We start from the raw sequence: 8,454 nt of genomic DNA, 5'->3' as shown, positions 1-8,454 counted from the left end.
TGTTATAGCGCCACCAGGAGGCCGCTTTGTGCAAAACAAGTTTTTGCACAGTACACCTACAGATTTTGTCCAAACATCACGCAAATTGGTACACAGTCTCTCTAGAGCCATTCAACCAAACCGGTCTTTCAGATTTCTCAGACTCCATCCTGATTGGTTAAGATTGGCTTCCAAAGTTCACAGGAGTGCTCAGTTTCAAACAAAATGCTGCAAATCATGAACACATCGCGTGATTTCCGTCAGATTGTGCACCCACATTCCCACTAGGCCCAGGACAAAATGCCACATGAACAATTTCAACTCAGCCTCAAGGTGGCGCTATAACTGGCCGAAAAGTGTTTTTACCTCTAACTGCACGGATCTGTGGATAACCTGGTGGAGACCTGTGCCCAGAAGGGCACTTTTTCTAGTTGGTAATAAAACAGTAGCAAGTACATCAGTACAACGGGCTGAATGGATTTAAGTCATTAGATTCAGGTTTGAGTACATGGAACTTCAACATGGTTACAATCGTCCCTTTCAACAGTAAAGCACTTCTTGTCTTTTCTCCTTCTTGAAGGAGAAAGCTGTGTAAAAAGCAAACTGTTTTGATTAAGTAAAGTACAGTTTAGAAGCTTTGTAGGAGTCTTGTTTGTTTGGCTAGCAGCCTGTAAGGGAGTTACCTTACATGTTAATGATGACCTCACAAACCTGGCTTCAACCCAATCATTAAACAAAATGCATAATTTATGGACATGGAGAAGCAGTCAACCTGGAAGTCTGTGAGGCAGGAGGCTTTCTTCTCAAGGCTGCCGGGAAAAAGGAGTGAACTTCAGCCTCCCCGGAACTGTCTGGGGAGACGCACCACTGAAACATTGTTCTGTGATTTCACACAGCTATTGATACTCTGGTGAGTAAGCATAATCTGAGCTGGCCATAACATCCACAGAGATAGCAAGCCCCAAACAGCAGCACAACAAATGCTGAGCTGTTCCATGGAGAATAAATGCTAATTCAATTTTGCATTCTAACTTGATGCGAGGGATTCAGGATTTAGATGGGAATTATTTGTGAGGCCATGTTAGGCCTGACTTTCTAACGTTCCGCGTTAGCAACTGTAGAGCATACAGTATATGCCAACAGAATGATCTGTTGTCTGCCTCCAACAAGGACACATACAGTAGAGATAGGCGAGGAGACAAATTTGGCCCATTCATTGTGCAGGACATTAGGGTCTAATATTAGTAGTAGTAGTAGTAGTATTGATAATCTTAACATTAATTTATTATAAGGCACTCTTAAACCAGAGCAGAAATATGATCAAGTCTGTGCTCGTCAGCACTCAGCAGCAACCATATAATTGATTCTACAGTAAACAGGATGTGATACAGTACATACATTATAGATCTTCTGTGGGTAAAATGGGTGTGATGCCTTGCCATCAGCACTGGCACTGGCATCAGAGCTAATGAGCTCCGTTACGAGTCGACACATATTGATCTTTCCTCACACACATGTGACATCACATCAAACACCCTCGCTGACCCAGACTGAGACTTGGGGAGAACATTACCATCACTCGCTGACTCTGTTCACGGTATTAGGTATAAACCAAACCTCAAATCCCAAACGCAGTAGATTCAAACTATAGGATCCATCACTGTGTCCGCAACACGGACATTCATTCATTGCCAAATTGAAAAGGCGTATCTCCCCCTCTGAGGTAGTTTGTGGTGTGGTCCATTGCTGGGAGTAGACCAAACAGCAGGCAGAGAACAGCATTGTTTGGGGAAAACGAGAGGAAATGGATGATGGATTTTCTGTGCTTCCTAAGTTCCTGGATCCTTGACAGAAGTCTGCAGTGAGTTAACCAGTGGGAACCACTGCTTTAGTTCGCTCACTGCAGAATTTTGTCAAGGGGTCCTTGGGGGGATTCCAGGGGGTCCTCAGGACAATGTGTAATATAGTATCAAAATCAGTTTACCACTGAGTAGTATCTGATATTTGAAAATAGCCTATCTACAAGCTCACATTATGTGCTATTCAAATAGCCACCATTGTTGTGTGATATTTTGCTTTGCAGTCGCTCACTACTGTGCATGTGCAAAATATCAGCAGATTGTAACGGAAGAGAGGTGGCTCACTCCTCTTTAGCTTAGTTACATTGAACACTGGAAAAACACCCACAATTTATTCCAAACATCTCTAGCGTTTACTTGCCGATTCGATTACGATTACTGAATTAGTTGGCAACTAATTGAATAATCGATTTGATTAATCGATGTGTGTGTGTGAGTGAATAAGATCAGAGCAGATTATGCAAACGCTCATAAAGTGGAAGGGAGGAGAGGAAGAAAGGACAGAGGATGCAGGGAAGGTGGTGAACATGAGTGAGTGAGTGAGTGTTTTCTAGTCCACACTGTGTGCTTAATTTCTGCACACTATTGCATTTTTATCCATCTCTCTTTCCCTCCTTCCTTCCATCCTTCATGGCTCAATTTAGTTGCATTTATTAATTATAATAAATAAATCAATAAATGTTTACATTTTAATTGACTCACCATGATGGTGTCAACAGGAGTGGCATTAATTTGAAATACTAAAGAAAGGCGGCGATCCGAGCACTCAAAAGATAAAGAAATGAGGAGGGTGGATAAAAATGAAGGTACTTTACTTGGAAAAGTTAAAATAAGCCAACATGTTTCGACTCCAACAGAGTCTTCATCAGGGCAAGTAGGAGTGGCATTGACACTAAGGTTTGCCCAAATGACACTCAGTGAAGGCAGCAGTATAATATGCAATTAAAATTAAAATGTTATCTATCATTTTAGAATGGACGATTTATTTTTGGGCAAGTAGGCGTGACCTAATATGGACAAGTAGAAGGTCAACTGCCTAGTCTGAAACCTTAGTGTCAACCCTGATACTATCAGTTCTGTATAGGCTTAAGAAACAGGAGATGATACTATCAGTAACGCATAGGCTTAAGAAACACAATAGGCGTAGCCCTACCTGCTCAGTCACCTGTCCCAATAAATACTACATAGCCATTACAAATCAGTCCAGTTAGAAATGCTAATATTATAATAGTCCAATAAGCATTTACCCTGCTGTACTTCTGCTACCCTGTAACTCTGTCACCTGGGCAGCAGAAGGTGCCAGGTTTGATACCCGACTCCGGCAATGTGTCTGTCTAGGTGTCCCTGAGCATGACACCTCCTGTACTCCCTGATGCTAGTCCACATGCAAGTCCTGGAACCTGTACTCACATGGAATTCCTGAGGACATATACATTGCACAACAACATACTCACTGCACACAGAAGGTCTTACAGCAGTCACAGGTTACTAATGTTTCTGTACACAAACTAAACTATGCATGATGGATGAAGATAGCCAGGTCATTCTAGTCCAAGTATGACGTTTCCAGTCAGTCTGTATTGAATCATTCATTCATTCATAGGAAGTTGGGAAAAACATACATAATACTTATGGTCCATTGTTTTGTGCATCCTCCATTGTTCTCTATATCTGTTGATTTTGTTCACTAACATTCCAAGACAAACCTCAACGCATTCCAAATGTCAGTGATCTATTCTAGTGCTCTCTGAAGAAGCACATTCCTTTTCAAATCATCTTCTCACTTCCCTAAGCTTGTGGAGTCCTGGAAAGGGTTATTATGAATCCCTCCCATCCCGATTTACCACTGTGAAATCTCTGAGAATCTCTGAGAAAGTATACACTTATTTAAGGGGAATAACACGTCAAATTTGTTCCTACTTCCTACAGACAAGGACATCTTGGTCTACTCTACAGCTGTGAAGGTGTATTGATTATCTCCCAATGCTAGAGGAAATACATTAGGGGCGTGTGATAAAGCACAGCAGTACTATAAATCAATGGAATACATCAACATTTTGGTGACTAAGCACTTCCGTCAATCAATCCATGCTTGTGCGGTAAAAAAGCTGATATGTGGGTTTAAATCCTATGGATTCTGTATTTTGTGTAAGAGTCCAAGATATTGTGTAAAGTTATCTTTATGTACCGTTCAACAAGCATCTGCATCTTGCCTCCGCGTTAGCAGTCAATATGGCACACCCTGGGCAAAATCTATCTGAGTAAACTAAAGACCTGGAGGCGTGATCAATGCCATTTGGCTATTCTGAGTGGCCAAAGAGCATTGATCACGCCTCCAGGTCTTCAGTTTACTCAAGTTAGGGAATAAGACCTGGTACTTAAGACACGCAAAATACAGCCCTGTCACTCATAATGACTTGATTTTATCTCTATGAAAAACACATAATCTGTACTGCACAGCCAGGCATGTTGTTGTAGCCTGCAGGCAAACACTTTCTTTATTGGAGAATAAAGAAAGATATTAAAAGGTCTGCACACTGGATGATGCTCCATAACTTTAAAAGGTTTTGGTTCCTTCCTTTACAGTTTACACCATTGGACGTGACGTTTCCAAACGTCATGTGACCCGTGATCGAATCAACTCTGTAATGAAGCTATTACAAAGTAAATGCAGGTTTTACAGGAAGTTGGGCCAAATACATGATTTTAAGTACTTTAAGTACTCTTTGGCATCAGGGGCTAACAATTAAAAGGTTGGCCCTGCAGCCACAGAGGCTAAACACAGCTATACTCAACACTGAAAACCCCCGCATGGCTCACTCTCTATTCATTGCAGTACACAGGATTCTATTGGCAAAACAGCTAGTCAAAGTTGAGTGGGCATAGTCATACTCAGACAGGAAATAGGGTATAGCTGGTATACGTGTAGGTAAATAAATCACCCTTGTGTGAAGTGAGGGCACTCTTATCATCATAATATATCATCACATACATTCAGTGTTCAGCTAATCAAATCATCACATTCCGTGGTACACACACACACACACACACACACACACACACACACACGGCTGCAATATTCATAATAAAATCATATACATTCGATACATTCATGGATTTTGAACATTCGTTCAAATCCATGTGGTGTTTTAAAAGGAATATTCAAACATAATTTTTGGCCAAGTCGGGCAGCAGTCACACACACACACACACACACACACACACACACACACACACACAGCTTCACATCCTTGTATCACGTTAACATCAATACTATGTCACAATTTTGAAGGAGCGGGTTTGGGTTAATGCCTTTTAGAAGAGGTAGGAAAACGTGGTGGCTGTAATTGGAAAGATCTGGTCTATATAATGGCTGGCAGTTAGCTGGCATTTGGAACGTGGCAGCAATGGTGCCTGAAATGCCAGCCATAGAAATGCCTTTCAGAAATCCTTATGAACACAATATAAGCTCAAGTCAATGTTTACACTAAACACCTCTGATTCCTGCATCAGTAATCTGAGGATCACAGAACATTATAGACAGAGGGAGTGACAGAGAGAGAGAGAGAGAGAGACTCTTATAATAATAAAAGATAATCCTCTTTTCTTTGCCGCCCATTCCTCTCATCATGCCTATACATTTCCATGGCAAAATCTATTCAAATATTGTGGTGACAATGACAGATGAGGTGAATGAGTAATGAGTGTTAACAGTGAATTGCGTGTGTGTGTGTGTGTGTGTGTGTGTGTGTGTGTGTGTGTGTGTGTGTGTGTGTGTGTGCGTGCGTGTGTGCGTGTGTGCGTGTGTGCGTGTGTGTGTGTGTGTGTGTGTGTGTGCGACTGTGCGCGCGTGTGTGTGTGTGTGTGTGTGTGTGCGTGTCGACTCCAGAACAATCTGCACAAAGCGAAAGTACAACTCAGTGTAGTAGAATTTTCAAACCATGGGGGGAAATGCAGGTGTCAGTAACAAGGTTCAAACACAGGAGGGCAGGGCCAGGAGCACAGGGTAAAATAAAACTGTTCAGCCTTATACCATTAAGATTGGGTTCTGGCACCAGATTTCTGCATTGAGTATGTTGTAATAATATGTACAGTAGGCTACTCTAAGGGGACAACACGTACCTTTGTGAAGGATAATGGTATGTAGTAGTAGTAACAACAATAATAAAATGATTATTATTCAATACTAAACAAAGGCAAGTTTTCTACCACAATAAAAAAGCATATATTCCCATATGAACATAAGCTTTCAAGAATCACATGCATCATTATTAACCCGGAAGTATCCTGGTAAGGTAAGGGGATGCAATCAATGCACAGATATGTATGTATTGAGCATCAAATCAATACTGCTGCAAACATGTATAGCAGTAGCAAGACAGTAAAGTAAAGCAAGGGCAAAGGGTAATCGGGTTGAATACAATTGCCCCATAAATATTTATGGAGATTGAAGAGACTCTTTATTTAGTGATATATTGCAGTTTGGATAGACTTTCCACACAGACTGGCCAGTAGAAAAGTAGCCATGAGACACCACTCAAAACTAAGGCATGACGTGAGAGAGAGAGAGAGAGAGAGAGAGAGAGAGAGAGAGAGAGAGAGAGAGACTTGCATAACTTTGCACAGCACTGCTGCTCCTGCGCTGCTGTGACAGAGCAGTGTGTGCACGGTCACACACACTAGTCCAGTGACTAGTCCACCCCTATGAGATCACTCATCCAAAATCAACGTCATTTCACTGCTTTAAATCAACGACCCGTACGCCAAGGGAAGCACCGTCTGCCGCAAACGGCGTCGTGTGTCTTCACGGCCATCCCAGACAAGAAACCCAGTTGTTTATGTTTAAGTTTTACTCACCGTTTGTTGAATGTTTTCTGGACAGTTTTTGTCGGGAGTCTCCAAGCGTTCGCTGACTGTCACCACTGTTCCTCCCTCCCGTGAATGCAGTTCGGTGACCGCAAGCGCAAACTTGACGTTGCCCTCCCCTTACCCGGGCTCCCCTCCAATCAAATCCCCGGATTGGTGAGTGGCAATAGATGTATCCAATCGTAAAGCTGAATGGACACGCACCGACGGCGCTTCCATCCAATCGTTGCGCGGCCCCGGTCAGGCCTGCACGCGAAAAAACAAACGCCCATGCAAGATTCAGAATCCGTGGAGTCACGATCCCATAGCCCGGAGGGACTGCACGGCGACTATTCACCATACTCTATTTAGATATTCACGCACATTACCAGAGCTGTTATCACTGACTGTATAGCTGTCATTTCAATTCAATTCAGTGTCAAAATATAATAAAAACAGTTGAAAAAATATAGGAAAGTATAATTTGGAGGGGGTACAGCATTTTGTAAACAGCTATTATTATATGTCACATTGCGTCGTTATACTGTTATACAATAAAGCTTTTTTGAAACAAATTTGCAGTCACTTTGGGACAAATAGCATAGCATATTCTTTCCCCTCACAACTATTTAAAATAGTACAAAAAACCCTCAGATTTAAGATGTGCAGATGTGCTCTGTGTGCAGGCAGCTGCCTGTGTCATGTCATTGTCATGTAAATTGTTGCTATTTTTATTTATGTTTTTGTTTTACCCTGTCCCTGTCTAACCCTAACCCGGCACCAATTGCGCAGGGTTGTTGAAATGTCGTATTGGCTTTTATTGCCTTGCCTGCATGGCTTGACCGTTTATTTAGTTGTATTATTATTCATCCACGTCATGTAGGCTAAGTTATTATGCATATTGTTCAGTCATATATTTTAGCCATTTATTCTGTTCACAATAGGATATAGCCTAATACACTGTAGGCCTATATATAACTCTATATCGTCTCGTCTCTAATCTATTATAACAATAGGCTACATCATGGTGACTAAGGTTGAATGAATGGATGGAGGCTGGATCTTTTGAGTCAATTGTTGCCTATAGTTCCAACCAAGTAACCAATCATAGCGCGATTGCCCTTCGGGCAATGAGATTGTCGTTTCTCGCCACTATACACGCTTTTGACCGACAAGCGGCCCATCCATTGAATACGTTTTCTCCTTTTACGGAACAGTGTGGGTCCAATCGCTGGCAGGGTCAGATTCGGACCTAGTCTGAACTCTGAACACGGCCACACAACCCAGCAAGATCCTTAGACGAAGAATCATCTTTAATCTAGGAAATGTTTTCATTCGATTTTTTCAGATGACTGACTGTTAGTCTGTGTATAGTAGCCTACTAGTATAGTAGTATTCATGTACCTATTGTGGCTGGCTATACGTTACGTACAGTATATTCTATTCTACACATAGCGCCTGCTTTCTCTTCCGAATAAAACTTTGATTTGTCGAACATTATTTAATAATGTTATTAAAATAAAGGAAAAACAACATTATCTAAATGCATTGAACTTGAATCTGTGAGACTTTGCAAAAGTCTGACTCCGTTCATCTGTTTCTATTCAACGGCCTTTGTCGCCCTCATGTGGACAAAATGAATTAATACAAGTGGATCGAAGTTGTCAATAAATCTACCTATTTGTATTTTATTTAAGGAAATCTTCAGCGTTCAAATCCCACCTACTCTTTACCAGGGGTAATGTTTTATTAGTGTTTCTTATATTGATTT

General features: G+C 41.5%; 1 protein-coding gene across 1 annotated transcript in view; it reads right to left on the bottom strand.

Moving 5' to 3' along the window:
- The window catches only part of LOC310867778 (uncharacterized protein), a 132,064-nt gene extending 125,279 nt beyond the window's left edge, over positions 1-6,785 (bottom strand). Inside the window, exon 1 of the mRNA XM_083777902.1 lies at positions 6,696-6,785. The gene's annotated coding sequence lies outside the window, so the exon portion shown is untranslated. The remainder of the gene's footprint in view (positions 1-6,695) is intronic.
- Between the last annotated feature and the right edge of the window lie 1,669 nt (positions 6,786-8,454).

Source organism: Protomyctophum parallelum (assembly GCF_964188405.1).
Source record: "Protomyctophum parallelum genome assembly, chromosome: 12".
NCBI lineage: Eukaryota > Metazoa > Chordata > Actinopteri > Myctophiformes > Myctophidae > Protomyctophum > Protomyctophum parallelum.
The sequence above is the reverse complement of the archived record's forward strand: the minus strand, read 5'-3'. Positions and strand labels throughout refer to the sequence as shown.